General features: G+C 36.6%; 1 protein-coding gene across 1 annotated transcript in view; it reads left to right on the forward strand.

The window, feature by feature from the left end:
* Nucleotides 1-19,648, forward strand: part of LOC145680428 (degenerin-like protein unc-105) — a 553,540-nt gene that overhangs the window by 379,657 nt on the left and 154,235 nt on the right. The window lies entirely within an intron of this gene.

The raw sequence follows: 19,648 nt of genomic DNA on the forward strand, positions 1-19,648 counted from the left end.
TTTTCATTCTGGGGTGACTAATGCACTTTATCATTCAATTTGTTATCGGAAGCTAAAGTGAAACCATCTCGTGTGATTTTTACAGCTAATTTTGTGCTTTTTTTGTGTCTCTTTCGTGTTAGTTATTTTTTTTTATCTTAAAGGTTATCACGTTTTAAATTTTATTAATTTACATTTTAGTCAAATATAATAATAATAATAATAATAATAATAATAATAATAATAATAATAATAATAATATAATAATAATAATAATAATAATAATAATAATAATAATAATAATAATAATAATAATAAATGAAATTTTCTTGAAAATTCGAGCTCATGGGACTCAAGAACAAATTAATCCAGTTTCTATCCTTTTAACAAATAATCAAAAAGACCTGCAATTCGAACTAGTTTTCTGGAACGGATTAAGTTCTGATTCCAAGGCATAACTTAAAAAAAAAAAAAAAGGAACTTAATCGTGAAATGCTTTCACAAAATGAGGTGAATTCACCTTTTTCTCTGAATAATTTCAACTCCAAACAGTTGGAGAAAGTTGTAATTTCAAACAGGACAGATTATTGTTCATAAAATTCTCATTTATGTTTAGTGTTGAAAATGGTTTACTGTGAGAAAATATTATATTTAGAAATACACGAAGAATATGCGATGAAAATAAACGTTAGAAAGACAAAAGCCATGGTGACTGGAACGAAGGGATCGGCGTCAAATATAGAAGTAAAGGGGAAGAAAGTAGAACAAGTGACTAGTTTTTGATACCTAGGTAGTATTATTAGTAATGATATGAAAATATGAACGTAAAATAAAAGCAAGGATAGGAATGGTGAAAGAAGCCTTTTGGAGGAAGAAAGTAATATTTTGTGGGACTTTGAATAAAGAGTTGAGAAAAAGACTCATAAAATGCTTCGTGTAGAGTATTGTATTGTATGGGTCAGAAGTATGGACATTACGCAAAAATTATGAGAAACGACTAGAAGCTCTCAAAATGTGAGTGGGGAGAAGAATGGAGCGAATTAGGTGGGTCGAGCGGGAAAACGAATGAAAGGATGTTAGAAATAGTGGGGTAGAAAAGAACAATTTTAGAAATTATTAAGAAGAGGAAGAGAAACTGGTTGTGACATAGACTAAGAAGGAACTGCATCATGAGATACTGTACGTGCTAAAGATTATGGGTGGAAGGTAAAAGAGGAAGGGGCGAAGGAGACTACAATTAATGGACGATTTTAAAACAGAAAATTCGTACATGAAGTCGAAGAGGTTAGCGGAAGACTGTGGAGCATGGAAGCTTGTCAGTTGCTGCAAGTGACCTGCCAATACCAGCGGAAAATCTAATGATGACATACTATAATAAATTTACGTACTATATGACTTATACTAAGAAACGTACAGTTTTATTCGCCACAACAACAACAACAATAACAAAATATATTAGATTTTATTATGGGACAAGAATTAAATTAAAATTGTATTATGGTTGCCCATTTTTACAAAATCTTACTCTATGCTTACTCTATCCTCTCAGCTTCTCCATAGTCCTCACATAGGCTTATAACTTGACTGCGTATATACAGTATATCTATTACTTCTCGCGTACTCCTCACGCAAGTAACAAATCCTGAAAAAAAAAAAAAAAAAAAAAAAAAAAACTTGTTGTTTTTATTATTCACTTAATATTCATGAGCAACATTTTAAAAAGTTCAGAAATCTATATAAATAAATAGAAACGTTTGAGTCAGTAACGTACCATTATTTTCTCTGTAAATTTTTAATTGCAAACTATGTTTGCTTTCATTGAAGTGAGCGTAGTGGATCTTTAACCACTGGATTCGATCGGTATTTGTGTGTCTGTCCCTCTGTTCCACCATAACTCTCTAAAACAGCCGACTTTAATTAAATATGGTATCTGTCTTCCTTCAACATATAGTAGCGGAAATAATCCTATTATGTGGGGTTGGGATTTATCAAGAATAAGAATAAAATTAAACACTATATTGTAAGTGTGAACAAATACATGCAAGCCGATATCTAATATAAACCACGTAAAAATCATTTGATTGTAGTGAAACATAGTGTATAGTACCCTTAGGGCATTCTGACCATCCCTACAGATTGACGTAAAATCTACTAACAATGATAGGTGATTTCCTTCTCCAATTAGAATAATGTTCCACGATAATTTTCGTTTAAAAAAATGCTTAACTTCGGTGTAATATGTCGTACATTTTGGTCGAGGTTTCCTAATCATCCCTTCTACATGGATCAAGAATCAGTAAAGAATAAAATAATGCATTTATTCTCCACCCATATTTTTTCGACTTCTGCGGCATTTTTCGTGAAACTCATTCAGTTTTGATACAATATATATTTTCAGTGACTTTTTCCGTAATCCTCAGTACTCGAGGTTAAAAGCAGTCAAGAATGAAGGATGAATTTAACACCTAATATATTTCTCCCATCCCTTTTCCCTCAGATTAAAAACGTGATCAACGATATCTTTCGGTTAAATGTAAGAATTTCATGCAACATGGGATACATATTTTTTGAAGCATCGAATCACTGCCACTTCTTGGATTTAAAATCAGTTGAGAGCGTGAAAATGAACTTACCTCCCTCGTGGTTTAAAAAAGATATGATCTACGATAACTTCCGTAAAAATTATTCAATTTTAACATGATATGGTGTATTGTTTATTGAAGCTTTTTACACAAACCTTACTGTTTGGAGTTGTTGAAGATTTATCCGTATAGTTGGGGTTGAAATTAATGAGAGAGGAGAAGGTAATCACTCGCTTCCAAAAACGCACAGCTTCACTAATTGAAGCCAGATTCGATTGGCATTTGTGTGTTTCTCTATCTGTTGCACAACAACTCTTGCAAAACTTCAAGTTTTAATTAAACTTGGTATGTGCCTTACTTACACCATCAGAAATAATTCCCGAGGCTACGGTGGCTCAGTGGTAGAGCGTTCACCTCTTGTGTGTGGGGGCCCTTGGTTCGATCCCAGCTTGCACCAAGTGAGCTTTGTGGTGGGCAAACACCGTATGCGTTGGTTTTCTCGGGATTCTCCCGTTTCCTCGCACTTCCTTCATTCCACCATTTCATTCATCTCTCATTATGACTGTCTCCTTTATTAGCCTAGCCGACATAACTGTTAGACGTAAAACTTGAAGATTGCATTTCATTTTTATTTTCAGAAATAACCCTGTTGTTTGAAGTTGCAATCTATCAAGACTAAAAATCAATGTTGCCAGAATTATAATCAAGAATCAGAATAAGAATCGAGACTAAGAAGACCAAGAATCCACCCTATGATGCAAGTTTGCACATTATACTGTATATGTAAAACAATTTACTAGTATAACTTAGTAAAAATTATTCGACTTTGATAAAACATAGGATATATTTTCTTTATGACAATCTAATCATCCCCATTGGTTGCAATTCATATCGCTCAAGGATTATCGTGTTAAGGCAGGTAAATTCCTCTATACTTTGGAGTTTTTTTTTTTATTGAACTAATATAATAAGAAATTAATTTTCTTCGATTACGTTCAAAAAAGTAATTCAGTTCTGATTTAATATGGCATATATTCTTATTAGCGAGCAGCTGAAAATTACTTCTTCATAGTTCAACAGGTTGACTGCCATGAGCATCATATGTGGTGCTCACCTTATTTTTCTCTCTAGTCTTAAGCACCATATATGATGCTCATCCTTGATATCACTTTTATTGTACTTTTTTTATTTATTTTCGAGGAACGGTAGCAGAAGAAAATGTGATAATAGTGAAAAATAAATCGAAATCAAGATTTCAATGGATTTATACATTCCACGACTCCTACATGTCTAAAAACAATTTTTGGATGTTGATCCGTCCTTGATGTATGTCTAGAGGCCATATCGTCCATGTTTTAAATAAGGTTTTTATAAGAATCTACCTATAAAGGAGTTTCTCGAGTTTTTTTCTACTCCTGAAAACAAGGGTGAAAATTAAAATTGGCGATTTTCTAAAACGGATCTAACGCGTTTATTTATATTTCATAAATCAACCCTATGATATGGTATAAATTATTATTATTATTATTATTATTATTATTATTATTATTATTATTATTATTATTATTATTATTATTATTATTATTATTATTATTTTAGAAAAACTCCAGAAGGGTAAATTCTTTTTGCACGATTTTCTCAAAAGCAATTCAGGTGATTATGATGATATTTCAAATACAGTATAAATATTTCATAAACAACCCTTGAAAAACAGCATAATTAATTTCCCCTGCAAAATCTATAAGGGATAGATTACTCTAGGCAGACATAATTTTCGGATGAATTTCTTGAATACGACAAGGGCCATAGTGGCTTACTGATAGAGCTTCTGATAGAGTATTCAAATAGAAAATAAAAGTCAGACAGTCTTTTTTTTTCTAAAAAAAAAGTGGTAGAACGTTCTTCTGTGGTGCACGGAGTACCTGGTTCGATCCCAGCTCATACCGAGTAGGCTCTATGCTGGACAAACACTGTATGCGTGGGTTTGCTCGCTATTCTCCCGTTCTCCCGCATTTTTTTCATTCCACCATTTCATTCATTCTCATCATCTCCGTCTCCCTTAGCCAACATAGCATAGCTGTGGAACGTAAAACTGAAAAAAATCATTTCATTATCGAATACGACAAAGTCAACTTTTTTCATATTTCACAAACATCTCATTATAACATCTACAGGAGTAGTTTATTCTTGGGGGGTGGAATATTTTCCGGATGACTTTAGAATACGATGCAGGTGATTTTGTACGTATTTCATACATAGGTATTTCAATAATACACTGAGAAAAATCCGTTCTCCGGACAGCGGTATATCGTACAAATATACGTAATCCTCCTACTTACTACAGAAATCAGTACGGAGTATACGTTATCCGTATGCTACATAGGCACTGCCCTTAGATATTACGTCATGCCGTTGCAAGATGTATGATACCTAACAGTCTTCCTTATATTACATACATATATGTATGTTGCCTTCGTCAGCTATATGTTATATACGTCCATTTGTATGTGACATCGTGACCGCCTGTATTGTTTCATACAGAAAGTACGTAGAGATGGAACACTTATACAGAAAGTATTATAAAACATGCGTTTCCAGTTACACGTTTGCTGTACGTTAAGTCCAAAAACTACAGGATTTACAAACATAACATACGATTTTTACGTACGCCACATACATTTTTTTTTCTCAGTGTAACTCTATAATGCGGCTTAAGATTTCTATAGTATTTCAAAAATGTAGTTTATTCTTTAGGGTGGTTTTTCCAGATGATTTTCTCAAAAACTATTCCAGGCGATTTTGTTCATTCATATATATATATATATATATATAGATATATATATATATATATATATATATATATATATATATATATATATATATATATATATATATATATATATATATATATATATATATATATATATATATATATAGACATTTCATAATAACTCTAATATATGGATAAGTAATTTCTGATGAAAAAATCAACTACGTATAGTAATTTTCTTTGAGAATAAGTTTTCGTCTGACGAAATTTTCGGAAAACACCTTATAATTTTGTTTAAAATCACGTCACATAGGAAAAAAATGATGGTGCTAGTACATCTCAAATCTAACATAGACAAATAGTCCCAGCATGACTACCACTTTACCATGATATTTTAGTATCAAAGGTCCAATGTTGTGGTTAACATAGGCCTAGAGGTACCAGTTTGACAGAGAACCGATGTCAAAACAAACGAAAGATTTTAATTTTTCAATGTACAAATAACACTGCGGCAGTGTAAAAACAACTAGATGTATGAAGAAAGGAGCTCGGAAATAAGAGCAGCGCTATGGTGATCTTTCAATATATGCTTTGTGTTGTTATAGTCGTATCGCTCCATGAATCAACCTCCAAACACGTAGCACTATCTAAAGCAGAAGACAGAACACTGGTCATTGGCTGCTTCTGGTTTCATGCAGAAGCGTCATTTCTGCATGAGGAGGGGAGGGGGCAAGGGGCTTGCTTTGCTTGGGGAGGGAGCAAGATCCCTTGATATAAGTAAAATTTCGCAGTTTTCACTCAATTTCTACTATTTTATTGATAACATCTGTATAAATCTCAAACGCAGGGGGGGGCAATTGCCCCTCCCTGCCCCCCTAAATGACGCCCCTGCTTTCATGTCCTTGGAAACACTTGGCCACTTATTAAAAAGAGTGTAGCGTAACTAGTTGAGGAAGTTCAGCGATATGCGTTAAATTGCAACATAGCATTGACTCCAAGTACTTCCAGGTCAGCGAGAGTGAACAAGTGGGTGGGGGCAGGCCGCGAGTAAAAGTAATATAGTAATATTCCTATAGTAGGCCTATTGTCCTATAATAGGCCTATAGTAATATTCCAATTCACAATGTGAACGAAAGCCATTAGATGTAACAATGATAATTGTATTATTTATCATTGATATGCCAAATATTTATTTGCTAAGTCAAAGGGGCCGCGGTGGCTCAGTGGTAGAGCGTTCACCTCTGGTGCTTGGGGTCCCGGGTTCGATCCCAGCCCCCGCCAAGTGAATTTTGTGGTGGACAAACACCGTGTGCGTGGGTTTTCTCGGGGTTCTCCCGTTTCCTCCCACTTTCTTCATTCCACCACTTCATTCGTTACTCATCATCACCGTCTCCTTTAGCCTAACCGGCATAACCGTGGGACGTAAAACTCAAAGATTTCATTTGCTAAATCAAAAACAATCACAACTTCAAAAACTGGTAATATTTTCAGAACTTACTTAAAACTACGCTAAAGCCATATCAGATAGATCGGAAGAGTTTTTTTTTTTTTTTTTTGAATCTGTAAAAGTTCAAGGCTAAAGCAGTAGTCGAGAAAGAGAGTAAAGTAAGAGCTTAATGGGAGTTCGTGATTCTGTTCAGTAAAGAAAAACTACACGTCATATGTTGCGAAGGCCTGAAATCTACCTATTATTTTTGGGCACAAAATTACAGTAAAAAGAAAACGAGCACTTGGATTCAGAAACATATGGTAACTGGTACTGAGATTTTGCATTAGTTTAAATTTTTAGAGGTGAAGAAAGCTTTACGCTCTATATTTAACATGAAGTACGCTGTTCGAGGATGATTTATTATATGTGAAACATCCAAAGATAGGGCAGAAAAGAAACTGGAATAATGAAGGTGGTTAGAAGAGAGAAGCATGAGGATAACTAGAAGAAAGACAGAATATGTGGCACTCAACACAGAGGATGGGAGCTTCTTACCCCTACCTCGAAATTTAAGATCTTGGATTGTACTCCGATCAGAATGATGGACTCCATGCAAAAACTCAACGGAGATGAAGTGGACGAGTGGGTCGTGGGTCAAGATTTGTGAGTGGATCGTGGGTCAAGATTTGTGAGTGGGTCAGAGAGGCGTGGTCAACAGGACATAACCCATTGCGACTCACCATCCACCGTGACCCACTCTGACCCGCTACCCCTATGGCCCACTTTGCTCTGTGCATTGCAGGCAGCATCTTCTGAATACTGATGAATTTGTCTATTTTAGTTTCAAGGCCTTGAAAAGGTTATTTTCTTTAAATCCATTTATAGGCTATTTCTTAAACGTTAAGTGAATGGTAATAAGAGTATAAGATTAGTAACTTTGGGGCCTGGGCGTCATTTTCGTTAACACTGGGGGGGGGGTTCCAGCCCTTAGAGTGATTCCAGCCTTATAGTCGCCTTGAGGTGCTAAGGGCTAAAAATCTATACGAATGCACTTTTTATAACCAACTAAGACAGAACTGAAAGGTCGATTTGACTCAAAGGCTACGAGTAGTGTTGACACGAGACGAGACGAGACGAGACTTCAGGCTGTCTCGTCTCGTCTCGTGCAAAGCATGTCTCGTCTCGTGTCTCGTCTCGAAAAAACGTGCTCGTCCCGTCTCGTGTCTCGTCTCGAGAGGTTCTGTCCCGTCCCGTCTCGTCTCGTCTCGTTTGTCTCGTTTTGTCTCGTCTTGTCTCGTAAAAAAATATAGCAGCATACCATGGGAACGAAAGTAAAATGTACCAGGCTGCACCATGCTAATCAAGATACAACTAAGTTATTACTCAGAACAAACAAGACAAGAAATGTCACGGTCAGAGTTGGCGTGGGTCAATGAAAACTTGACCCACGACCCACTGACCCACCACCAACCGTGACCCACGACCCACTGACCCACCACCCACCATGACCCACTCTGACCCACCATGACCCATCACCGACGGTGACCCACTCTGACCCACCACCCACGGTGACCCACTCTGACCCACCACCCACCATTAACCACTCTCATCCACTTTGATCTAGTCTGACTCACCAAAATCTATCGTCATGAAGTCTGAACACGATCCACGGCCTCTTCTGAACTGACTAAAGAGTTTACACTTGTAATAAAACAAGACTGACATTGTCACTAATCGGAGTTTGAATTTCTAGTCAATCGCTCAAGCACCACTTTGTTACAATAACGGTGGATCTGACCTTTACGATATAAAAAGGTAAAGTGTTTGTCAGTGAGGAAACAGTTTGAGGTGGGGGGAAATTAGTGTGTGCCTAAAATATACTTGTACTAAGAGAGTATTGTTGCTATTCTTGCTAAGAGAGTATTCGTTAAATTTAAGTTACAAATATGCATAATTACAATTATTATGAATATTTATTGAAACGTAGTTTACCTAAACCAAAGAAGAGAGTTACTAAAAAGTAGGTACAAAGTTGAATAACACAAACAAGCCATTAGTAATACAAGTATACATTTTCCGTAATTCGTAATTTTTCACCTTAAAACAAATCTGAAATAGGATTTATTTCCTGTTGGTAACTTTTTCGTGGTAAATCGTCCGCAGCGGAATGATGTCCATTTCTTCAGCCAAGAAATAACTAGCTCGTCTACTTTGAGCTTGTGGGGAATCTTGTGAATAAATTATCAATTAAAGCCCGCTAAACTGATGATTTCTTATTTGTTTATAAATTTATTTTTTGTAATTACACATGAAGGTTTGATACCATTACCAAGTTCGTTCCCCCGTCTAGAAAGCGAAAGGGAACGAGGTTTCTGGAAAGTATTCAGAGGTGAATGGGAATTTCCCTCCTTCTTCAACTTCAATTACCACACTGCTGTTTGCCATGTGCCAAATTACGATGAGTTTCAGTTAAATTATCATAGTATAATTATTTCCTTGTTGAATTATCAATACTTCTCAGTGGAAAAAGGATGAAATTTCGAAGTTCCAAATCAAAGTAAGTAGACCAACGTAAAGGGAAGGAAGTATATTTTCCATACAATTATGCGTACAATCCAAATTTCAAATTTCCGTGTAATTAAGCTTACACTACAAATTTTATGTCTATTTTTCTCACAACTTTATGGGTTGATTATCCTGTGCTGTGAGCGCTCCATATAATAAACATAAGCTTCAGCAATTATTATAGCAGAAAGCAATTTATATATGAAGCCAAGCACTGTATTTTTTGTTTCTGATTTTTTTTTTCTGAAATAACATCGATCGTTTTCGATCCTTTTTACAAACCAATTCACTACCAATTTTCCATGTATAGAAAGTGCGCCCCCCTCCCCACATAAAGGAGCATTTTAAAAAATGCTAGGACACATTCTGTTTATTTTCAATAAAGAGTTAATACACTTAATTTCAGCTCCGTAAGTTTAACGGCTTGCGAAATACTCATTTTGTTTCGCAAAAATTCGGATCCTCACTACCTCCTTAGGATATTATGCATTATAATAAAAGCAATATAACATCCTAATTTGGCTTAAGGCCTAACTATATACCAAAAGTAATTTCATTTGACTTTGCAATTTGACCGTGATGATCAGGCACACATAGTTACATTCAATTTTTTTATAAATAATTTATATATTACAGTGATTCAAAAGTGATTTTTTCCAGTAGTTAGCTCTAAAAACCCACAGGTCTTGAAAGCCAAGTTGTAGTGTAAGTCCTATTGCTATTATTACTATTAAAATATTAATATCCAAAAGTGCCCGAAGTTCTTTTTTCACTTGCTTAGATATACTCACCTTAGGGAAGTAGACAGAAACAAGTGGAAAAGAAAGGGAAATGAAGGTCTTGAAAGTAAAACGGAGACAAATTTACCAGTCTTCAGAAGATACTCTCTACAATGCAGTGAGCAGAGAGGGTCGGTAGATCATACTGAGTCGGTAGGTCGCAGTGGGTCACGGTGGGTGGTGGGTCGCAGTGGGTCATGGTGGGTGGTGGGTCGCAGTGGGTCACGGTGGGTGGTGGGTCACAGTGGGCCATGGTGGGTGGTGGGTCGCAATGGGTCTTGTATCCTATCACTTTCTTCATTCCACTAATTTCCCCATCATCATCTATTCGGAGTGGGCCAAAGTTGCCTGAAGGTCTTAAAAATAAATTCAAATAAGCTGACAAGGTAAGGGCAAATAGTTTACAAGATAATATATCTCTGCTGTTAGTTGTCTGAGGCTTCTCGACCCTGGCCTTTTATTTATTTTTATTTTTTTTAACATTTTGAAACATTGAAATTTGTTTTACCAGTTTCAATACACGAATATATAGTAAATTGCTCATAGGTACGTGGAAGATGAAGACACTAATGTCAAATGATGTTTCACGACAAGCAAAGTCCGATTTAAAGGTGTCACCATCCCCGACACTACCGTATACTACCAACCACCATATAGAGGCCCACTTGCTTTATAGTGTCGGTATATATATATATATATATTAGATAGATAGATAGATAGATGTGTGTGTACACTTTGATTTCATATATTCCAGCCTTTAGGTTTCACAGTGTTAACCCATACCAATCCAAAAACTACTTTCCATTTTAGCATGTTTAGATTTGTTGCAATTATTACATATATATATATATATATATATATATATATATATATATATATATATATATATATATATATATATATATATATATATATATATATTTAAAAAGGCTTGGAACCAAATAATTTTATTGAGTAATGGAAAGTATTAGATTGAAATTTTATAGGTTACTGCACAGTAAGCTCTATTTGACACATCGGAGGAAAGAATGCTTGGGGCCAGTCTACACCTCCATGGTACAAATCTCTTCCCATACCCGCGGGGTGTGTGCCCCTATATGGTGGTTGCCCCGTTTGTGTAACAAACTCATGACAGTATACCCAGATTAGCTTGTGGTCTAAAAAAAAGGATTTTTGGGTGGCCATTTTGGATTAAAGTTTGTTATATTGTCGTGATCTATTCGTAATCATACAACGTACATCTTCATACCAAACCGAGCAGTCTGCGGTGATAGACCATCGGCTTGAAGGCCATGGGTTGAGTCCCGGAAGGGTCATGTGTATGGATTTTAACAGCATTTGTTTTTCCGTATTGTGTCAGGGGGCGAAATCGTACGGAATAAACGGATTTCAGTCTGAAAAATTTGGAGAGAATATCCTGGCCAGGTTACTTTCATGGGAGTACGGAATTAGTAAAAATATAGGATATACATTTTATAGCAGGGTTAAAAATATGGTTTGGGTATCCTATTTCTTTTCTGTTAATTATGTTCTTCAATGTTCGAATTTTGATCATTGTCATAATATTTTCTGCTTTCAACGGAGTTCCATGAATATCATACCAAATGTTCTTTACATTTATTAAGTTCGAAAGGCTTAATGCGCCTGTAAGAAAACATTTTTGAAGATAATTCAGGTCCTAATGAATATTTTTCACTAGGAAAGTGAAGTATTCTTCTCCTCCCAACATAGAAGCAGAGGGCAATTTCGCACTCTGGTCAGATAAAACATTTCCGCGTAACAAAAGGAAGGCCCCCCTGTAAAACCTCTTCAGCTCCAGGGTTATTGTTACTATAGGGGTACCATAAATTTGCTGAAAGCAAACAATTTGAAGGGTTCGTCGACAATATGTTTGCTTTCTTTGTCCTTCGCCGGCTTCCAAACGAAGATGTGAATTTTTCTACATGACTGCTGTAAGCGGGCGATTGGTAAAACGGTAAAAGTGTATTTTTAAGTGTGTGTGTGTGTGTGTGTGAGGGAGGGAGGGAGGGAGGGAGAGAGAGAGAGGACAAAACTTTAGTTGCAAGATGTACTTCAATTGCCGTTTTCAGTTCATTTAGTAAAAAGAATACCGCCGCGCCACCAGGGAATAAAGACAAGTGTTGTCTGTTTCTTTTTGCCACCTCAGCCAGAACTTTCAACTACAGCCTGTGATGAGTATAGACCTTACCCAGTTTTCAAATTGAATAGCTGGTGGTGGTAGTTCGGTTTCTTGACCTTGTAAAAATCTTCCCTGTCTTTGTTTCGTTTGTCATCATTCCAGCCAGAAATGAAAAAAAAAAATGAGAAATCCTTGGTTTACAGCAAGGAGAATTTGGGACAAGAGATTAAAGATGACATTCCTGGAAGCTCACGTATCACGATTGTTTCATTCAATAGACAGAGGACACTTTTCTATGAAGGCTTTTCAACATGTTTTCTCACAAAGGGGATTTTCCTTTTGCAATCTATATGACCACTGGCAATTTCAATCTTGTCCATTCCCGCCAGCGTTTTGATTTTCGAGACACGAGACGAGACGAGACATTTCACGAGACGTCCCGTCTCGTCTCGTGTCTCGTCTCGTTTTCGAGACGAGAAAAGTAGTCTGTCTCGTCTCGTGTCTCGTCTAAAAGGGTTCTGTCTCGTCTCGTGTCTCGTCTCGTTTACGAGACGAGACGAGACGAGACACGAGAAATGTCCCGTCTCGTGGCAACACTAGCTACGAGAATCCCTCTCCCCCATTGCTGAATTTTGCAACATAGTATTTTATACTTTAATTGTTTTACTAGAAGGTATTGAGTGTAGATTTACTTTCGTATATTTATTATATTTAACAACGATTCTGCCGAAACAGATGAGAAACTATTTAGACCCCCTATACAGTATGTACTGGCGCTGGCAACAGGCTGAGCGGGAAAGAGTCTATTTTTGTACTGAATGTGGAGTGCGCAGTGTTAAGTTTGCTATGTACGTGTTCTTGAAATTAAGTTAAATATGGAGAGGTTTATAAAATCTGGATATTTTATTTCACATGACTGAATACCTGCGAGACTGAGAAACACTTGACGAGTACATTCAGCGAAACTGATAAGGTGCATGTTGTTGCTGAGGAAAATATTCATTCGGACAATGTTGATAAGGAAGAAGCTAAGGAAATTGCTAGCACCTCACAACAAAACATTCATGTGAATGACTTATTTTCAGAGGTCCAAAGAAACTGGAGAGATTTTGGATCTACAAAACCACGCATCTAGAGAAGTAATAACTGCCCGTCGCGAGTGCTTAAAACGTATAGTGGCGATTGTGATCCATTTAGTTCGACAGGGATTAGCTTTACGAGGCAAAGATGAAGATGACAACAGTGTAAATAAAGAGAATTTCTAGTAAATATTCGAGTTGTTACGACGTTTTGAACCTTTTATAAAGAATATGCAGCGCCAGGGAATACCACTTATTTGTCCCCAGAAATTCAAAATGAAGATATGCTGCGGCGAGGAAATCATCAATGTCATTATAAGTGAACTGAATGCCGCTGGAAAGTTCAGTGTTATAGCTGATGAAACACGAGATATTAGTGTTTCTGAACAACTTAGTGTTTGCGTGAGATATGTGAAAAATTCTAAAACGGTAGAGCACTTTTTGAAATTTGAGGAAAACAATTATCGAAACTTTGGCTTCTATAGGTGTTAATAAGGACTCAAAATGCATTGGGTAAGCTTACGATGAGGCGAGCGTTATGAGAGACCACATAGGTGTTGTGCAAAAGTTATTTCGCAAGTCTCATCCCCTCGCACTGTATATCCATTGCTATGTGCATCAGTTAAATTTAATAATATTTAATAATTGTAAAAGTGTGTTCGTTCGAACAAGCAAATACCTTTTTGATTTATTGCAGACTGCACGTAACTGTTTCTCTGTGTAAAAGCTTATAGACGATAAAGCAAGCTCAGATAGCGTTAGGTTTGGAGCAACCCAGTATACCTGGCCTTTCAGACATTCGTTGGTCTTCACATACCGGTATTTGTTCACTGAACGCTGTAAAAAAGAATTATGGAGCTATAATCTCTGCATTAGAGGGTAAGAATGCTAAGAAGACTACTGAAGTATTGCGAACAAACTGAAATCATTCGCAACTGTTTCATGCTTGATTGCTTTAGCAAGATTGTGGGAATTATTAGTGGCCTGAATAATTTTCTACAAGGAGAAAATATTATCCTAGCAGACGCCCAGCTATCTATTTGTTCGGTTGTTGGAGCCATAAAAGAACTTAAAACAGAAGAAAATTCATTGTGTCTCTACACTGAAGCATTGGAGTTTGACACACAAAATGGTGTAGAATGTTTTAATCAACCAAAGAGCAGAGAAAAGCGAGATAATAGTATTATGAAAGGTTTTCTGGTTTCCGTTAGTATTCCGAAGAGATACACTATCGGGTAGTATTTCACTATCCAAAAGTACATGTTTCAGAATCCTAAGGTACTCACGAAACAACTTGTATAGAAGGAGTTTGGCACCTTACATATAATTTGAAGTACTCACCAACTACCTTGTTGCAGAAGTACCGGAAGATTGTGAAACTTGGATATTTGGATAGGGCACATATTAGTTTCTAAGTGAAGTCTTGACCCGACTACGGTAGGTCCCATAGTTTCGGAGCTATGGACCTTTAGTTCTTTTTTAAATATGTTTTCGAGTGCTTATAACTCCGAAAAGAAGCATTTGTGCACCCAGGTTGGTCTATACTTTTTGTCCTATCTTTGCGTCAGAAATTACCTCCCAACGTCGGCGTTGTTTTGAAACACCCTATATATATATATATATATATATATATATATATATATATATATATATATATATATATATATATATATATATATATATATATAATTTCATTTGCAAATATGCCCCCCCCCCCAAACTCAGAACTCTGGCTACGTCCCTGTGTTTATCTAATGGTATGTTAATTTTTTTCTAGCTATTCTGAGTTGTCCTTAGCGTTTAGCAACAAACATCCTGAATCGAATTCTGGAACATTTTTGTATCACACTTAAAAGATTGAGCAGAATTTTAAGAATTTATTCGCGAAAACTTCAGTTACATGTGCTGATCTGAATTATCATCTACCAATTAAATGGATAATTAGGTTAGGTGGTCCTTGTTAGCCACTTTTAAAATATAATTAATTGAAAAACAAAAACTACAGTGCTTCGCATTTTATATCCACTGCTTTCTAATTGCTGAAGTTTGTGTTTATTATGGAGCGTTCAGAGCACAAGGCGATCAACCCATAAAGTTGTGAGAAAAATAAACATAAAATTTGTATTGTAAGCTTAATTACATGGAAATTTTAAGTTTGAATTGTACGCATAATTATATGAAAAATTTTACACTTTTTTCCTTTATATTGGTCTACTTACCTTGATTTTAGACTTTCAAATTTCATTCTATTTCCACTAAAAAGTATCTGTAATTCTACAAGAAAATAATTATATATGGTAATTAAATTGAAATTCATCGTACTATGGCCCATAACAAACACTTTACTATTTTATATCGTAAAGGTCAGATCCACGGGTATTGTAACAGAGCGGTGCTTGAGCGATCACCGTAGCAATTCAAACATAGATTAATGATAATTTCACAGCATTATTTTATTACACGTGTAAGCTCTTTAGTCAGAGGAGAAGAGTGAGTGGAGCATGGGTCAGAGTTAATGACGATGAGTGTTAGTAGGTTGGAGTGGGTCACAGTGGGTTTGAGTCCAGTGGGTGGTGGGTCAGTGGATCATGGATCAAGTTTTCGTTAACCCGCATCACCTCTGAAACCCAACACAGAATGCAATCTAAAATGAAGAAGCGTGAAAGGAATGTTAAGTGACAGAAAAGTAAGCAGCAAATTAAAAGGCCGCATATATAAAATAGTAATAAGACCGGGAGTGATGTCCAATAGTGAAATGTTGGATATCACAAGGAACTAACAAGGGAGGGTCACGAAGTGGCTCCGCTGAGATCCGAACGAGACAATTGTGTTTCCATTTTATATGCTGTAACTAGACGAATCCCAAAGTTATATGTGCCACCGGGCGAAATATCGTGAGTTACAACATATTTTGTAATTTCTAATGTAAAAGCTACAAATCTGGCAGAATAGTTTGAACCGAGTCATTTGTTCGGAAACTGTTGGGTAAATGAAAAGCTCGGCGAACATGTATCCCATCATATTCAAGGACACACTTTTTGGGATAAAAAAAAAGTTTGCCCCATGGTCCCCCGCAGAGTCCCAGACGGGGTCCAACTCAAAATTTTCAAATGACAAGGGGGTTAAGTAGCACATCGTTTGAAAGCTGTTGTAAAATAAAAGAAAATGGAGCAAGTCTCGACTCTCTACTATGCAAAATGATGGCGCGTCAAAATGTAAACAAAAACTTAATTGAAAAGTCCGTGGCCAGGCCTATAAATTGGAAACGGTGAGACAAATGTGAAAACAGAAAAGGAAGAGTGGCATTATTTTTAAAGTACAACGATTTAGGTTAAAATGTCTTGTCCCAGGGCCCCCACAGGGTCCCAGGTGGAGTCCAACTAAAAAGTTTCAAATGGCAAGATGAATTAAGTAGCACATCGTTTGAAAGTTGTTGTTAAATGGAAGAAGATGGAGCAAGTCTCGACTTTGTATGACAACCTTGTGCAAAATGGCGGCAGGTCAAAATGTAAACGAAAGCTTTATTGAAAATCTATGGCCATCTTAAATCCAAGATGGCCGCTTAAAACCTATGTCATTCATAACAGTACAAATCTAAATCTCTATTTTTCTCTATTATGTATTTAGAAGCAATAGGAAGACTAAAGAACAATTGAATTTCGATTCACTTCAACTATTATTTCATTCCGTAACAACACATATATATATATATATATATATATTGTTCCTAATGCACGTTCGTTACGGTTCTCTCGAAATCATTTACGTGAATATAACGAATATGCGATAAACACACAACTCTGACTTGCTATTTATACTACTAAACAAACGTTGAATGCCTTCGGGTATTTTGCTAATTTTGTCATACGTACTTCATACATAAAGGACTTGCTCCACCAGTTAGGTTGGGGGCTCTATTGTAACATATTCGTGATAGTTACATTTGTATGCCATTCGTTGGTTTGATCGCAATATTTGAAGCAATACCAAATATACAAAAGCACATTCATTTACAAGATTTGAGAGAAGTACCAAACAACGTGTAAATCATTTCAGTACATCGAGCTGCACATACTTTGTTGGTTTGTCACAATATTCCAAGAAATAGCATATTTATATACAAACTCATTTTTCACGCTGGCACCCATATTGGATTACAGATGATATCTGATATTTTGTTGATATATGCTATTAACCATAAACACCATAAGCGTAAATACCACATTTCGCTTCTCCAACTCCAGTGGTTTGAGCTGGACATGCGTTCGATACATAGTGCGGCATTTTGAACTCAATATGAAAAGGCTTTTGACCGCGTGAATTGGGAATTGTTGTTGGGAGTTCTAACAATGATAGGGTTGGAATGGAAAGAGAAAAAAATTAACTCATAAGAAACTTATACATGAACCAACAAGTAACTGTTAGGATAGGGGAAGAACTGACGGAAGAGAGTGCAATTGGAAGGGGAGTTCGACAAGGATGCTGCCTCTCGCCAACACTATTTAATGTCTATCTAGAAGAGATAGTGAAAAAGAGCATACATGATGATGATGGCATTTCGGTAGGAGGTAGAATGATTAGATGTATAAGATTTGCAGACGATATGGCGCTTGTTGCAGAATCTGAAAGGAAAATCAATAAAATGTTAGAAAAAATTAGGAAGGGCTTTGAAGAATATCGGATGAAAATAAATGTTAGAAAGACAAAAGCCATGGTGATTGGAACGAAGGGGTCTGTGTCAAATATAAAAGTAGGAGGGGAGAAAATAGAACAAGTGAATAGTTTGCGATACCTGGGTAGTATTCTTAGTAATGACATGAAATGCGAACGTGAAATAAAAGCAAGGATAGGAATGGCGAAAGAAGCCTTTAAAAGAAAGAAAAGTCTGTTTTGTGGGACCTTGAACAAAGAGTTGAGAAAAAGACTCATAAAATGCTTTGTGTGGAGTGTTGTACTGTATGGAGCGGAAACGTGGACATTACGTAAAGGTGACGAAAATCGACTGGAAGCCTTCGAAATGTGGGTGTGGAGAAGAATGGAAAGAATTAGTTGGGTCGAGCGGAAAACGAATGAGAGAGTGTTAGAAATGGTGGGTGAGAAAAGAACACTTTTAGATATTATTAGGAAGAGGAAGAGAAACTGGTTGGGACATTGCCTAAGAAGAGATTGTATCATGAGGGATGTCCTAGAGGGTATGGTGGAGGGAAAGAGAGGGAGGGGGCGAAGGAGACTACAATTAATGGATGATATTAAAACAGAAAGATCATACGCGAAGACGAAAAGGTTAGCGGAGGACCGTGGAGCATGGAAGCTTCTCAGCTGCGGCAAGTGACCTACCAATAAAGGCAGAATACCTATGATGATGACATTGCGTTTTTGAACATTTCGCATCTTTTCGTCACCTACTGATCCACATTCATGCCAAATTTAGTTTCTCTAGCTTCAGCAGTTTGGTATACCTATCCTTTCGATGCAGGCTACCATCTTGGATACAAGGTGGCCATAGATTTTCAATTAAGCTTTTGTTTACATTTTGACTCGCCGCCATTTTGAACAGGGTGTTCGTAGAAAGTCGAGACTTGCTCCATCTACTTTCATTTAACAACAGCTCTCAAACGATGTGCTACTTAATCCCCTTTGTTATTTGAAAATTTTGAGTAGGACCCTGTCTGGGACACTGAGAGGCACCTTGGGGCAAAATGTTTTACCCCAAAAAGTTTGTCCTTGAAAATGATGAGATAGGGTTCGCCGGGCTTTCCGTTTACCCAACCATTTCCGAACAAATGACTCGGTTCAAAGTATTCTGACAGGTAATTTTTTGTAGCTTTTACATGACAAAATATGTTGTAACTCACCATATCCTGCCTGGTGGCACGTATAACTTTGAGATTTGTCTAGTCATAACATATCAAATGCAGACAAAATTGTCTCGTTCGGATCTCAGCGGAGCAACTTAGTGACCCTCCCTTGTAAGAAAAGAATATAAATTGACGAAGATGAGAATGTTAAGATGAATGTGTGGTGTGACGAGGAAGGACAGAATAAGGAACGATTATATAAGAGGCGTTGAGACCCTGGAGTAAAATGTTTCAAGAATAGAGGCTAAGATGGCTGGGATATGTAAAACGAAGTAACGACGACTATGTTGGAAATCTGGAGGTAACAGGTAGAAGAAAGAGGGGGAAAACCCAAGATGAAATGGAAGAACAAGATACATAACGATTTGAGGGGGAGGGAATGGAGAACAGAGGACGGCCAGGGTAGAGGACAGCGATGGGGAAAAAGTTAAATACAGGAACGCCGGCTCCAAATAAACATGGGAAAG

Source organism: Thermobia domestica, chromosome 3 (genome assembly GCF_964235325.1).
Source record: "Thermobia domestica chromosome 3, izTheDome1.hap1.1, whole genome shotgun sequence".
In the NCBI taxonomy this organism is placed as follows: domain Eukaryota; kingdom Metazoa; phylum Arthropoda; class Insecta; order Zygentoma; family Lepismatidae; genus Thermobia; species Thermobia domestica.